Genomic DNA, 16322 nt, shown 5'->3' with positions numbered 1-16322 from the left:
GAAAGGGGACATCGTTCCAGGCAGCCTGTACTGAGCATGTGGCTCCTGAGTGGGGTTTGTTGTTTAGGAAACCTGCTCAGGCTTTTCCATCCTTTCCTTCCAAACAGGAAAACTTCTCCTGCGGCTGTGTGCAGGCAGAGCCCTGAGGAGAGCAGGTGGCACATGGTGCGCTGGGCTGGGACAGCCAGCTGCAGAGCTCAAGGGAAGAAGCCCAAAGTGGCACAATGGCTCCTTGCCTTCACATGCAACACCTGGGTCACAATGGTCTCCTTGATTCCATGAGGCCCCACTGTGTCACAATGGCTCCTTGGTTCCATCGGGTTCCGCAGTGTCACCATGGTCTCTTTTGATCCGCACTGTCATCATGGACAATTGGTTCCATGAGGCCCCGCAGTGTCACAATGGTCCCTTGGTTCCATAGGTTTGATGTTGTAACAATGGACTCCTTGCTTCTATGAGCTAGCCTGCTTTTTGCAGAGGTGTCTTTGGTTCCCACAAGGCCCCGCTGTGTCTCAGTGCACCCTGGCTTCCATGTGGATCTGGAGCATCACAAAGGCTCCTTGGTTCCACCAGGTCCTGCTGTGTCACAATGGGTCCTGTGGTCCCCGAGGCCCTCCAAAGTCATCATGGAGGCTTGCTTCCATGAGGTTCCATTATGTGCCAGTGGTCATCTTGGTTCCAGGAGTTTCCTTAGTGTCACAATGCTCTCCATGCTTCCATGATTCCTCACAATGTCCCAATGCTCTCCAGGCTTCCATTAGGCCCTGCTTTGCCACAATGGTCCCCTTGTTTCCATGAGGCCCCGCTGTGTCACAATGGACGCATGGTTCCGTGATGTTGCGTGGTGTCACCGTGCTCTTCTTGAATCCGCCGTGTAACAATGGACCATTGGTTCCATGCAGCCGTGTCACAATGGGCTCCGTGATTCCATGATTCCCCACGGTGTCACAATGGAGCCTTGTTTCTAGGAGGTTCTGTACTGTCACAATTGCCTCCTTGATGCCATCAGCCCCTGCAGTGTCACAATGGCTCCTTGGTTCCATGAGGAATATTCCAAAGGAATTGCTTTGCATAAGCATTGAGCAACAGCTGCTGAACACACCTGGCAACATCTGCTTGCATCAAAAGAGGGCTTCAAGCTGACAATGGCACCAGCAGCTTCCATCTGCAACAGAGACCCAGGAAAGGACAGGCTGTGCCGGTTTGGACAAATGTGGAGGAAAATATCCTCTGATAGAAGGCAGGTTACACCCAGCCCTCCCCCACCAGCTTCGGGAAAAAAGAATTTTCCTGGGAAGAAAGTGAAAGAGATAAAAACCATTTTTTTAACAAACACCCAGGAAAAGGAGAACAATGCTAAATATTAAAAGCTCTCGCTGTGCAGAGAAAGCTGGGATAATTTGAGAGTCCTTCCGTGTTTCGGTGGGGTCTCCTGAAAAATCCATAGACAGCGAGGCCCGTGCAAATAAATAGGGAGCCATTCTTGAGAGAAGTTTCAGAGCTCTTTCTTCTCCAGCCACATGGGCGGGGCACTGCCAAAGAACTGAGCAATCACGGCACAACCAGGGCCCTCCTGGCACAGGGCAACACAAAATAAGCAGTGCTGAACAGGATTAGGGCACATGTGAGCAGGGAGCAGGGAGACCCCGTGCCCAGGCCATGCCTCTACCCCAGGGTCCACTCTCCCATGACCTCATGGCAGGGGGGAGGAACCCCAACACTTCCGTAGGTGTAGTCTCTCTCCTCCTCCTTGCAGCTGGCTCATGGGCCCACATTCAGGGCCCCCACCTCGGGAGAAAATTCTCCCAATGTGGTCTGATGTTGAAAGAGTCAAGAAGAGAAGAAGGGAAAAAAACCCCCAAAGTCCCAGGAAAACAAAGTTCAACTCTCCATCTCCCCCCAGAGAAAAGGAGCTGAAAACTGGCTAAAAAGAAACCAAGTTGCTTCCTCTGCTCTTGCTGCAAGCAGGATGCAGAGGAGTGTGTATGTGTGTCCTTGAACAAACGCTCTGAGAAGGTTGTCCGGTTTTTTTTCCTCTCCCCCCTCTCAGGCTCAGTTGAAAGGCACAGAAATGCACAAAGTTCACTTCTGGGCATAGAGCAGCAATAGGGGATACACATGATAAAGTCACCCCAAGACACAGGGACAGAGAATTCAGTGGAAAGACTCCGAGAATTCTGCTCCCAGAGATCATTCATTCCTGCTCACACTGACCCTTGTAGAAAGGGGACATCGTTCCAGGCAGCCTGTACTGAGCATGTGGCTCCTGAGTGGGGTTTGTTGTTTAGGAAACCTGCTCAGGCTTTTCCATCCTTTCCTTCCAAACAGGAAAACTTCTCCTGCGGCTGTGTGCAGGCAGAGCCCTGAGGAGAGCAGGTGGCACATGGTGCGCTGGGCTGGGACAGCCAGCTGCAGAGCTCAAGGGAAGAAGCCCAAAGTGGCACAATGGCTCCTTGCCTTCACATGCAACACCTGGGTCACAATGGTCTCCTTGATTCCATGAGGCCCCACTGTGTCACAATGGCTCCTTGGTTCCATCGGGTTCCGCAGTGTCACCATGGTCTCTTTTGATCCGCACTGTCATCATGGACAATTGGTTCCATGAGGCCCCGCAGTGTCACAATGGTCCCTTGGTTCCATAGGTTTGATGTTGTAACAATGGACTCCTTGCTTCTATGAGCTAGCCTGCTTTTTGCAGAGGTGTCTTTGGTTCCCACAAGGCCCCGCTGTGTCTCAGTGCACCCTGGCTTCCATGTGGATCTGGAGCATCACAAAGGCTCCTTGGTTCCACCAGGTCCTGCTGTGTCACAATGGGTCCTGTGGTCCCCGAGGCCCTCCAAAGTCATCATGGAGGCTTGCTTCCATGAGGTTCCATTATGTGCCAGTGGTCATCTTGGTTCCAGGAGTTTCCTTAGTGTCACAATGCTCTCCATGCTTCCATGATTCCTCACAATGTCCCAATGCTCTCCAGGCTTCCATTAGGCCCTGCTTTGCCACAATGGTCCCCTTGTTTCCATGAGGCCCCGCTGTGTCACAATGGACGCATGGTTCCGTGATGTTGCGTGGTGTCACCGTGCTCTTCTTGAATCCGCCGTGTAACAATGGACCATTGGTTCCATGCAGCCGTGTCACAATGGGCTCCGTGATTCCATGATTCCCCACGGTGTCACAATGGAGCCTTGTTTCTAGGAGGTTCTGTACTGTCACAATTGCCTCCTTGATGCCATCAGCCCCTGCAGTGTCACAATGGCTCCTTGGTTCCATGAGGAATATTCCAAAGGAATTGCTTTGCATAAGCATTGAGCAACAGCTGCTGAACACACCTGGCAACATCTGCTTGCATCAAAAGAGGGCTTCAAGCTGACAATGGCACCAGCAGCTTCCATCTGCAACAGAGACCCAGGAAAGGACAGGCTGTGCCGGTTTGGACAAATGTGGAGGAAAATATCCTCTGATAGAAGGCAGGTTACACCCAGCCCTCCCCCACCAGCTTCGGGAAAAAAGAATTTTCCTGGGAAGAAAGTGAAAGAGATAAAAACCATTTTTTTAACAAACACCCAGGAAAAGGAGAACAATGCTAAATATTAAAAGCTCTCGCTGTGCAGAGAAAGCTGGGATAATTTGAGAGTCCTTCCGTGTTTTGGTGGGGTCTCCTGAAACATCCATAGACAGCGAGGCCCGTGCAAATAAATAGGGAGCCATTCTTGAGAGAAGTTTCAGAGCTCTTTCTTCTCCAGCCACATGGGCGGGGCACTGCCAAAGAACTGAGCAATCACGGCACAACCAGGGCCCTCCTGGCACAGGGCAACACAAAATAAGCAGTGCTGAACAGGATTAGGGCACATGTGAGCAGGGAGCAGGGAGACCCCGTGCCCAGGCCATGCCTCTACCCCAGGGTCCACTCTCCCATGACCTCATGGCAGGGGGGAGGAACCCCAACACTTCCGTAGGTGTAGTCTCTCTCCTCCTCCTTGCAGCTGGCTCATGGGCCCACATTCAGGGCCCCCACCTCGGGAGAAAATTCTCCCAATGTGCTCTGATGTTGAAAGAGTCAAGAAGAGAAGAAGGGAAAAAAACCCCCAAAGTCCCAGGAAAACAAAGTTCAACTCTCCATCTCCCCCCAGAGAAAAGGAGCTGAAAACTGGCTAAAAAGAAACCAAGTTGCTTCCTCTGCTCTTGCTGCAAGCAGGATGCAGAGGAGTGTGTATGTGTGTCCTTGAACAAACGCTCTGAGAAGGTTGTCCGGTTTTTTTTCCTCTCCCCCCTCTCAGGCTCAGTTGAAAGGCACAGAAATGCACAAAGTTCACTTCTGGGCATAGAGCAGCAATAGGGGATACACATGATAAAGTCACCCCAAGACACAGGGACAGAGAATTCAGTGGAAAGACTCCGAGAATTCTGCTCCCAGAGATCATTCATTCCTGCTCACACTGACCCTTGTAGAAAGGGGACATCGTTCCCGGCAGCCTGTACTGAGCATGTGGCTCCTGAGTGGGGTTTGTTGTTTAGGAAACCTGCTCCGGCTTTTCCATTCTTTCCTTCCAAACAGGAAAACTTCTCCTGCGGCTGTGTGCAGGCAGAGCCCTGAGGAGAGCAGGTGGCACATGGTGCGCTGGGCTGGGACAGCCAGCTGCAGAGCTCAAGGGAAGAAGCCCAAAGTGTCACAATGGCTCCTTGCCTTCACATGCAACACCTGGGTCACAATGGTCTCCTTGATTCCATGAGGCCCCACTGTGTCACAATGGCTCCTTGGTTCCATCGGGTTCCGCAGTGTCACCATGGTCTCTTTTGATCCGCATTGTCATCATGGACAATTGGTTCCATGAGGCCCCGCAGTGTCACAATGGTCCCTTGCTTCCATAGGTTTGATGTTGTAACAATGGACTCCTTGCTTCTATGAGCTAGCCTGCTTTTTGCAGAGGTGTCTTTGGTTCCAACAAGGCCCCGCTGTGTCTCAGTGCACCCTGGCTTCCATGTGGATCTGGAGCATCACAAAGGCTCCTTGGTTCCACCAGGTCCTGCTGTGTCACAATCGGTCCTGTGGTCCCCGAGGCCCTCCAAAGTCATCATGGAGGCTTGCTTCCATGAGGTTCCATTATGTGCCAGTGGTCATCTTGGTTCCAGGAGTTTCCTTAGTGTCACAATGCTCTCCATGCTTCCATGATTCCCCACAATGTCACAATGCTCTCCATGCTTCCATTAGGCCCTGCTTTGCCACAATGGTCCCCTTGTTTCCATGAGGCCCCGCTGTGTCACAATGGACGCATGGTTCCGTGATGTTGCGTGGTGTCACCGTGCTCTTCTTGAATCCGCCGTGTAACCATGGACCATTGGTTCCATGCGGCCTGGCCCTGTCACAATGGGCTCCTTGATTCCATGATTCCCCACGGTGGCACAACGGAGCCTTGTTTCTAGGAGGTTCTGTACTGTCACAATTGTCTCCTTGATGCCACCAGCCCCTGCAGTGTCACAATGGCTCCTTGGTTCCATGAGGAACACAATAGCTTGGCATAAGCATTGAGCAACAGCTGCTGAACACACCTGGCAACATCTGCTTGCATCAAAAGAGGGCTTCAAGCTGAGAATGGCACCAGCAGCTTCCATCTGCAACAGAGACCCAGGAAAGGACAGGCTGTGCCGGTTTGGACAAATGTGGAGGAAAATATCCTCTGATAGAGGCAGGTTACACCCAGCCCTCCCCCACCAGCTTCGGGAAAAAAGAATTTTCCTGGGAAGAAAGTGAAAGAGATAAAACCTCTTTTTTTAACAAACACACAGGAAAAGGATAACAATGCTAAATATTAAAACCTCTCGCTGTGGAGAGAAACCTGGGATAATTTGAGAGTCCTTCTGTGTTTCGGTGGGGTCTCCTGAAACATCCATAGACAGCGAGGCCCGTGCAAAGAAATAGGGAGCGATTCTTGAGAGAAGTTTCAGAGCTCTTTCTTCTCCAGCCACATGGGCGGGGCACTGCCAAAGAACTGAGCAATCACGGCACAACCAGGGCCCTCCTGGCACAGGGCAACACAAAATAAGCAGTGCTGAACAGGATTAGGGCACATGTGAGCAGGGAGCAGGGAGACCCCGTGCCCAGGCCATGCCTCTACCCCAGGGTCCCCTCTCCCATGACCTCATGGCAGGGGGGAGGAACCCCAACACTTCCGTAGGTGTAGTCTCTCTCCTCCTCCTTGCAGCTGGCTCATGGGCCCACATTCAGGGCCCCCACCTGGGTAGAAAATTCTCCCAATGTGCTCTGATGTTGAAAGAGTCAAGAAGAGAAGAAGGGAAAAAAAACCCCAAAAAGTCCCAGGAAAACAAAGTTCAACTCTCCATCTCCCCCCAGAGAAAAGGAGCTGAAAACTGGCTAAAAAGAAACAAAGTTGCTTCCTCTGCTCTTGCTGCAAGCAGGATGCAGAGGAGTGTGTATGTGTGTCCTTGAACAAACGCTCTGAGAAGTTTGTCCGGTTTTTTTTCCCTCTCCCCCCTCTCAGGCTCAGTTGAAAGGCACAGAAATGCACAAAGTTCACTTCTGGGCATAGAGCAGCAATAGGGGATACACACGATAAAGTCACCCCAAGACACAGGGACAGAGAATTCAGTGGAAAGACTCCGAGAATTCTGCTCCCAGAGATCATTCATTCCTGCTCACCCTGACCCTTGTAGAAAGGGGACATCGTTCCAGGCAGCCTGTACTGAGCATGTGGCTCCTGAGTGGGGTTTGTTGTTTAGGAAACCTGCTCAGGCTTTTCCATCCTTTCCTTCCAAACAGGAAAACTTCTCCTGCGGCTGTGTGCAGGCAGAGCCCTGAGGAGAGCAGGTGGCACATGGTGCGCTGGGCTGGGACAGCCAGCTGCAGAGCTCAAGGGAAGAAGCCCAAAGTGGCACAATGGCTCCTTGCCTTCACATGCAACACCTGGGTCACAATGGTCTCCTTGATTCCATGAGGCCCCACTGTGTCACAATGGCTCCTTGGTTCCATCGGGTTCCGCAGTGTCACCATGGTCTCTTTTGATCCGCACTGTCATCATGGACAATTGGTTCCATGAGGCCCCGCAGTGTCACAATGGTCCCTTGGTTCCATAGGTTTGATGTTGTAACAATGGACTCCTTGCTTCTATGAGCTAGCCTGCTTTTTGCAGAGGTGTCTTTGGTTCCCACAAGGCCCCGCTGTGTCTCAGTGCACCCTGGCTTCCATGTGGATCTGGAGCATCACAAAGGCTCCTTGGTTCCACCAGGTCCTGCTGTGTCACAATGGGTCCTGTGGTCCCCGAGGCCCTCCAAAGTCATCATGGAGGCTTGCTTCCATGAGGTTCCATTATGTGCCAGTGGTCATCTTGGTTCCAGGAGTTTCCTTAGTGTCACAATGCTCTCCATGCTTCCATGATTCCTCACAATGTCCCAATGCTCTCCAGGCTTCCATTAGGCCCTGCTTTGCCACAATGGTCCCCTTGTTTCCATGAGGCCCCGCTGTGTCACAATGGACGCATGGTTCCGTGATGTTGCGTGGTGTCACCGTGCTCTTCTTGAATCCGCCGTGTAACAATGGACCATTGGTTCCATGCAGCCGTGTCACAATGGGCTCCGTGATTCCATGATTCCCCACGGTGTCACAATGGAGCCTTGTTTCTAGGAGGTTCTGTACTGTCACAATTGCCTCCTTGATGCCATCAGCCCCTGCAGTGTCACAATGGCTCCTTGGTTCCATGAGGAATATTCCAAAGGAATTGCTTTGCATAAGCATTGAGCAACAGCTGCTGAACACACCTGGCAACATCTGCTTGCATCAAAAGAGGGCTTCAAGCTGACAATGGCACCAGCAGCTTCCATCTGCAACAGAGACCCAGGAAAGGACAGGCTGTGCCGGTTTGGACAAATGTGGAGGAAAATATCCTCTGATAGAAGGCAGGTTACACCCAGCCCTCCCCCACCAGCTTCGGGAAAAAAGAATTTTCCTGGGAAGAAAGTGAAAGAGATAAAAACCATTTTTTTAACAAACACCCAGGAAAAGGAGAACAATGCTAAATATTAAAAGCTCTCGCTGTGCAGAGAAAGCTGGGATAATTTGAGAGTCCTTCCGTGTTTCGGTGGGGTCTCCTGAAAAATCCATAGACAGCGAGGCCCGTGCAAATAAATAGGGAGCCATTCTTGAGAGAAGTTTCAGAGCTCTTTCTTCTCCAGCCACATGGGCGGGGCACTGCCAAAGAACTGAGCAATCACGGCACAACCAGGGCCCTCCTGGCACAGGGCAACACAAAATAAGCAGTGCTGAACAGGATTAGGGCACATGTGAGCAGGGAGCAGGGAGACCCCGTGCCCAGGCCATGCCTCTACCCCAGGGTCCACTCTCCCATGACCTCATGGCAGGGGGGAGGAACCCCAACACTTCCGTAGGTGTAGTCTCTCTCCTCCTCCTTGCAGCTGGCTCATGGGCCCACATTCAGGGCCCCCACCTCGGGAGAAAATTCTCCCAATGTGGTCTGATGTTGAAAGAGTCAAGAAGAGAAGAAGGGAAAAAAACCCCCAAAGTCCCAGGAAAACAAAGTTCAACTCTCCATCTCCCCCCAGAGAAAAGGAGCTGAAAACTGGCTAAAAAGAAACCAAGTTGCTTCCTCTGCTCTTGCTGCAAGCAGGATGCAGAGGAGTGTGTATGTGTGTCCTTGAACAAACGCTCTGAGAAGGTTGTCCGGTTTTTTTTCCTCTCCCCCCTCTCAGGCTCAGTTGAAAGGCACAGAAATGCACAAAGTTCACTTCTGGGCATAGAGCAGCAATAGGGGATACACATGATAAAGTCACCCCAAGACACAGGGACAGAGAATTCAGTGGAAAGACTCCGAGAATTCTGCTCCCAGAGATCATTCATTCCTGCTCACACTGACCCTTGTAGAAAGGGGACATCGTTCCCGGCAGCCTGTACTGAGCATGTGGCTCCTGAGTGGGGTTTGTTGTTTAGGAAACCTGCTCCGGCTTTTCCATTCTTTCCTTCCAAACAGGAAAACTTCTCCTGCGGCTGTGTGCAGGCAGAGCCCTGAGGAGAGCAGGTGGCACATGGTGCGCTGGGCTGGGACAGCCAGCTGCAGAGCTCAAGGGAAGAAGCCCAAAGTGTCACAATGGCTCCTTGCCTTCACATGCAACACCTGGGTCACAATGGTCTCCTTGATTCCATGAGGCCCCACTGTGTCACAATGGCTCCTTGGTTCCATCGGGTTCCGCAGTGTCACCATGGTCTCTTTTGATCCGCATTGTCATCATGGACAATTGGTTCCATGAGGCCCCGCAGTGTCACAATGGTCCCTTGGTTCCATAGGTTTGATGTTGTAACAATGGACTCCTTGCTTCTATGAGCTAGCCTGCTTTTTGCAGAGGTGTCTTTGGTTCCAACAAGGCCCCGCTGTGTCTCAGTGCACCCTGGCTTCCATGTGGATCTGGAGCATCACAAAGGCTCCTTGGTTCCACCAGGTCCTGCTGTGTCACAATCGGTCCTGTGGTCCCCGAGGCCCTCCAAAGTCATCATGGAGGCTTGCTTCCATGAGGTTCCATTATGTGCCAGTGGTCATCTTGGTTCCAGGAGTTTCCTTAGTGTCACAATGCTCTCCATGCTTCCATGATTCCCCACAATGTCACAATGCTCTCCATGCTTCCATTAGGCCCTGCTTTGCCACAATGGTCCCCTTGTTTCCATGAGGCCCCGCTGTGTCACAATGGACGCATGGTTCCGTGATGTTGCGTGGTGTCACCGTGCTCTTCTTGAATCCGCCGTGTAACCATGGACCATTGGTTCCATGCGGCCTGGCCCTGTCACAATGGGCTCCTTGATTCCATGATTCCCCACGGTGGCACAACGGAGCCTTGTTTCTAGGAGGTTCTGTACTGTCACAATTGTCTCCTTGATGCCACCAGCCCCTGCAGTGTCACAATGGCTCCTTGGTTCCATGAGGAACACAATAGCTTGGCATAAGCATTGAGCAACAGCTGCTGAACACACCTGGCAACATCTGCTTGCATCAAAAGAGGGCTTCAAGCTGAGAATGGCACCAGCAGCTTCCATCTGCAACAGAGACCCAGGAAAGGACAGGCTGTGCCGGTTTGGACAAATGTGGAGGAAAATATCCTCTGATAGAGGCAGGTTACACCCAGCCCTCCCCCACCAGGTTTGGGAAAAAAGAATTTTCCTGGGAAGAAAGTGAAAGAGATAAAACCTCTTTTTTTAACAAACACACAGGAAAAGGATAACAATGCTAAATATTAAAACCTCTCGCTGTGGAGAGAAACCTGGGATAATTTGAGAGTCCTTCCGTGTTTTGGTGGGGTCTCCTGAAACATCCATAGACAGCGAGGCCCGTGCAAATAAATAGGGAGCCATTCTTGAGAGAAGTTTCAGAGCTCTTTCTTCTCCAGCCACATGGGCGGGGCACTGCCAAAGAACTGAGCAATCACGGCACAACCAGGGCCCTCCTGGCACAGGGCAACACAAAATAAGCAGTGCTGAACAGGATTAGGGCACATGTGAGCAGGGAGCAGGGAGACCCCGTGCCCAGGCCATGCCTCTACCCCAGGGTCCACTCTCCCATGACCTCATGGCAGGGGGGAGGAACCCCAACACTTCCGTAGGTGTAGTCTCTCTCCTCCTCCTTGCAGCTGGCTCATGGGCCCACATTCAGGGCCCCCACCTCGGGAGAAAATTCTCCCAATGTGGTCTGATGTTGAAAGAGTCAAGAAGAGAAGAAGGGAAAAAAACCCCCAAAGTCCCAGGAAAACAAAGTTCAACTCTCCATCTCCCCCCAGAGAAAAGGAGCTGAAAACTGGCTAAAAAGAAACCAAGTTGCTTCCTCTGCTCTTGCTGCAAGCAGGATGCAGAGGAGTGTGTATGTGTGTCCTTGAACAAACGCTCTGAGAAGGTTGTCCGGTTTTTTTTCCTCTCCCCCCTCTCAGGCTCAGTTGAAAGGCACAGAAATGCACAAAGTTCACTTCTGGGCATAGAGCAGCAATAGGGGATACACATGATAAAGTCACCCCAAGACACAGGGACAGAGAATTCAGTGGAAAGACTCCGAGAATTCTGCTCCCAGAGATCATTCATTCCTGCTCACACTGACCCTTGTAGAAAGGGGACATCGTTCCCGGCAGCCTGTACTGAGCATGTGGCTCCTGAGTGGGGTTTGTTGTTTAGGAAACCTGCTCCGGCTTTTCCATTCTTTCCTTCCAAACAGGAAAACTTCTCCTGCGGCTGTGTGCAGGCAGAGCCCTGAGGAGAGCAGGTGGCACATGGTGCGCTGGGCTGGGACAGCCAGCTGCAGAGCTCAAGGGAAGAAGCCCAAAGTGTCACAATGGCTCCTTGCCTTCACATGCAACACCTGGGTCACAATGGTCTCCTTGATTCCATGAGGCCCCACTGTGTCACAATGGCTCCTTGGTTCCATCGGGTTCCGCAGTGTCACCATGGTCTCCTTTGATCCGCACTGTCATCATGGACAATTGGTTCCATGAGGCCCCGCAGTGTCACAATGGTCCCTTGCTTCCATAGGTTTGATGTTGTAACAATGGACTCCTTGCTTCTATGAGCTAGCCTGCTTTTTGCAGAGGTGTCTTTGGTTCCAACAAGGCCCCGCTGTGTCTCAGTGCACCCTGGCTTCCATGTGGATCTGGAGCATCACAAAGGCTCCTTGGTTCCACCAGGTCCTGCTGTGTCACAATCGGTCCTGTGGTCCCCGAGGCCCTCCAAAGTCATCATGGAGGCTTGCTTCCATGAGGTTCCATTATGTGCCAGTGGTCATCTTGGTTCCAGGAGTTTCCTTAGTGTCACAATGCTCTCCATGCTTCCATGATTCCCCACAATGTCACAATGCTCTCCATGCTTCCATTAGGCCCTGCTTTGCCACAATGGTCCCCTTGTTTCCATGAGGCCCCGCTGTGTCACAATGGACGCATGGTTCCGTGATGTTGCGTGGTGTCACCGTGCTCTTCTTGAATCCGCCGTGTAACCATGGACCATTGGTTCCATGCGGCCTGGCCCTGTCACAATGGGCTCCTTGATTCCATGATTCCCCACGGTGGCACAACGGAGCCTTGTTTCTAGGAGGTTCTGTACTGTCACAATTGTCTCCTTGATGCCACCAGCCCCTGCAGTGTCACAATGGCTCCTTGGTTCCATGAGGAACACAATAGCTTGGCATAAGCATTGAGCAACAGCTGCTGAACACACCTGGCAACATCTGCTTGCATCAAAAGAGGGCTTCAAGCTGAGAATGGCACCAGCAGCTTCCATCTGCAACAGAGACCCAGGAAAGGACAGGCTGTGCCGGTTTGGACAAATGTGGAGGAAAATATCCTCTGATAGAGGCAGGTTACACCCAGCCCTCCCCCACCAGCTTCGGGAAAAAAGAATTTTCCTGGGAAGAAAGTGAAAGAGATAAAACCTCTTTTTTTAACAAACACACAGGAAAAGGATAACAATGCTAAATATTAAAACCTCTCGCTGTGGAGAGAAACCTGGGATAATTTGAGAGTCCTTCTGTGTTTCGGTGGGGTCTCCTGAAACATCCATAGACAGCGAGGCCCGTGCAAAGAAATAGGGAGCGATTCTTGAGAGAAGTTTCAGAGCTCTTTCTTCTCCAGCCACATGGGCGGGGCACTGCCAAAGAACTGAGCAATCACGGCACAACCAGGGCCCTCCTGGCACAGGGCAACACAAAATAAGCAGTGCTGAACAGGATTAGGGCACATGTGAGCAGGGAGCAGGGAGACCCCGTGCCCAGGCCATGCCTCTACCCCAGGGTCCCCTCTCCCATGACCTCATGGCAGGGGGGAGGAACCCCAACACTTCCGTAGGTGTAGTCTCTCTCCTCCTCCTTGCAGCTGGCTCATGGGCCCACATTCAGGGCCCCCACCTGGGTAGAAAATTCTCCCAATGTGCTCTGATGTTGAAAGAGTCAAGAAGAGAAGAAGGGAAAAAAAACCCCAAAAAGTCCCAGGAAAACAAAGTTCAACTCTCCATCTCCCCCCAGAGAAAAGGAGCTGAAAACTGGCTAAAAAGAAACAAAGTTGCTTCCTCTGCTCTTGCTGCAAGCAGGATGCAGAGGAGTGTGTATGTGTGTCCTTGAACAAACGCTCTGAGAAGTTTGTCCGGTTTTTTTTCCCTCTCCCCCCTCTCAGGCTCAGTTGAAAGGCACAGAAATGCACAAAGTTCACTTCTGGGCATAGAGCAGCAATAGGGGATACACACGATAAAGTCACCCCAAGACACAGGGACAGAGAATTCAGTGGAAAGACTCCGAGAATTCTGCTCCCAGAGATCATTCATTCCTGCTCACCCTGACCCTTGTAGAAAGGGGACATCGTTCCAGGCAGCCTGTACTGAGCATGTGGCTCCTGAGTGGGGTTTGTTGTTTAGGAAACCTGCTCAGGCTTTTCCATCCTTTCCTTCCAAACAGGAAAACTTCTCCTGCGGCTGTGTGCAGGCAGAGCCCTGAGGAGAGCAGGTGGCACATGGTGCGCTGGGCTGGGACAGCCAGCTGCAGAGCTCAAGGGAAGAAGCCCAAAGTGGCACAATGGCTCCTTGCCTTCACATGCAACACCTGGGTCACAATGGTCTCCTTGATTCCATGAGGCCCCACTGTGTCACAATGGCTCCTTGGTTCCATCGGGTTCCGCAGTGTCACCATGGTCTCTTTTGATCCGCACTGTCATCATGGACAATTGGTTCCATGAGGCCCCGCAGTGTCACAATGGTCCCTTGGTTCCATAGGTTTGATGTTGTAACAATGGACTCCTTGCTTCTATGAGCTAGCCTGCTTTTTGCAGAGGTGTCTTTGGTTCCCACAAGGCCCCGCTGTGTCTCAGTGCACCCTGGCTTCCATGTGGATCTGGAGCATCACAAAGGCTCCTTGGTTCCACCAGGTCCTGCTGTGTCACAATGGGTCCTGTGGTCCCCGAGGCCCTCCAAAGTCATCATGGAGGCTTGCTTCCATGAGGTTCCATTATGTGCCAGTGGTCATCTTGGTTCCAGGAGTTTCCTTAGTGTCACAATGCTCTCCATGCTTCCATGATTCCTCACAATGTCCCAATGCTCTCCAGGCTTCCATTAGGCCCTGCTTTGCCACAATGGTCCCCTTGTTTCCATGAGGCCCCGCTGTGTCACAATGGACGCATGGTTCCGTGATGTTGCGTGGTGTCACCGTGCTCTTCTTGAATCCGCCGTGTAACAATGGACCATTGGTTCCATGCAGCCGTGTCACAATGGGCTCCGTGATTCCATGATTCCCCACGGTGTCACAATGGAGCCTTGTTTCTAGGAGGTTCTGTACTGTCACAATTGCCTCCTTGATGCCATCAGCCCCTGCAGTGTCACAATGGCTCCTTGGTTCCATGAGGAATATTCCAAAGGAATTGCTTTGCATAAGCATTGAGCAACAGCTGCTGAACACACCTGGCAACATCTGCTTGCATCAAAAGAGGGCTTCAAGCTGACAATGGCACCAGCAGCTTCCATCTGCAACAGAGACCCAGGAAAGGACAGGCTGTGCCGGTTTGGACAAATGTGGAGGAAAATATCCTCTGATAGAAGGCAGGTTACACCCAGCCCTCCCCCACCAGCTTCGGGAAAAAAGAATTTTCCTGGGAAGAAAGTGAAAGAGATAAAAACCATTTTTTTAACAAACACCCAGGAAAAGGAGAACAATGCTAAATATTAAAAGCTCTCGCTGTGCAGAGAAAGCTGGGATAATTTGAGAGTCCTTCCGTGTTTTGGTGGGGTCTCCTGAAACATCCATAGACAGCGAGGCCCGTGCAAATAAATAGGGAGCCATTCTTGAGAGAAGTTTCAGAGCTCTTTCTTCTCCAGCCACATGGGCGGGGCACTGCCAAAGAACTGAGCAATCACGGCACAACCAGGGCCCTCCTGGCACAGGGCAACACAAAATAAGCAGTGCTGAACAGGATTAGGGCACATGTGAGCAGGGAGCAGGGAGACCCCGTGCCCAGGCCATGCCTCTACCCCAGGGTCCACTCTCCCATGACCTCATGGCAGGGGGGAGGAACCCCAACACTTCCGTAGGTGTAGTCTCTCTCCTCCTCCTTGCAGCTGGCTCATGGGCCCACATTCAGGGCCCCCACCTCGGGAGAAAATTCTCCCAATGTGGTCTGATGTTGAAAGAGTCAAGAAGAGAAGAAGGGAAAAAAACCCCCAAAGTCCCAGGAAAACAAAGTTCAACTCTCCATCTCCCCCCAGAGAAAAGGAGCTGAAAACTGGCTAAAAAGAAACCAAGTTGCTTCCTCTGCTCTTGCTGCAAGCAGGATGCAGAGGAGTGTGTATGTGTGTCCTTGAACAAACGCTCTGAGAAGGTTGTCCGGTTTTTTTTCCTCTCCCCCCTCTCAGGCTCAGTTGAAAGGCACAGAAATGCACAAAGTTCACTTCTGGGCATAGAGCAGCAATAGGGGATACACATGATAAAGTCACCCCAAGACACAGGGACAGAGAATTCAGTGGAAAGACTCCGAGAATTCTGCTCCCAGAGATCATTCATTCCTGCTCACACTGACCCTTGTAGAAAGGGGACATCGTTCCCGGCAGCCTGTACTGAGCATGTGGCTCCTGAGTGGGGTTTGTTGTTTAGGAAACCTGCTCCGGCTTTTCCATTCTTTCCTTCCAAACAGGAAAACTTCTCCTGCGGCTGTGTGCAGGCAGAGCCCTGAGGAGAGCAGGTGGCACATGGTGCGCTGGGCTGGGACAGCCAGCTGCAGAGCTCAAGGGAAGAAGCCCAAAGTGTCACAATGGCTCCTTGCCTTCACATGCAACACCTGGGTCACAATGGTCTCCTTGATTCCATGAGGCCCCACTGTGTCACAATGGCTCCTTGGTTCCATCGGGTTCCGCAGTGTCACCATGGTCTCTTTTGATCCGCATTGTCATCATGGACAATTGGTTCCATGAGGCCCCGCAGTGTCACAATGGTCCCTTGCTTCCATAGGTTTGATGTTGTAACAATGGACTCCTTGCTTCTATGAGCTAGCCTGCTTTTTGCAGAGGTGTCTTTGGTTCCAACAAGGCCCCGCTGTGTCTCAGTGCACCCTGGCTTCCATGTGGATCTGGAGCATCACAAAGGCTCCTTGGTTCCACCAGGTCCTGCTGTGTCACAATCGGTCCTGTGGTCCCCGAGGCCCTCCAAAGTCATCATGGAGGCTTGCTTCCATGAGGTTCCATTATGTGCCAGTGGTCATCTTGGTTCCAGGAGTTTCCTTAGTGTCACAATGCTCTCCATGCTTCCATGATTCCCCACAATGTCACAATGCTCTCCATGCTTCCATTAGGCCCTGCTTTGCCACAATGG

This window comes from Aphelocoma coerulescens, unplaced genomic scaffold, assembly GCF_041296385.1.
Source record: "Aphelocoma coerulescens isolate FSJ_1873_10779 unplaced genomic scaffold, UR_Acoe_1.0 HiC_scaffold_86, whole genome shotgun sequence".
Lineage (NCBI taxonomy): Eukaryota > Metazoa > Chordata > Aves > Passeriformes > Corvidae > Aphelocoma > Aphelocoma coerulescens.
This window is presented reverse-complemented; position numbering follows the sequence as displayed.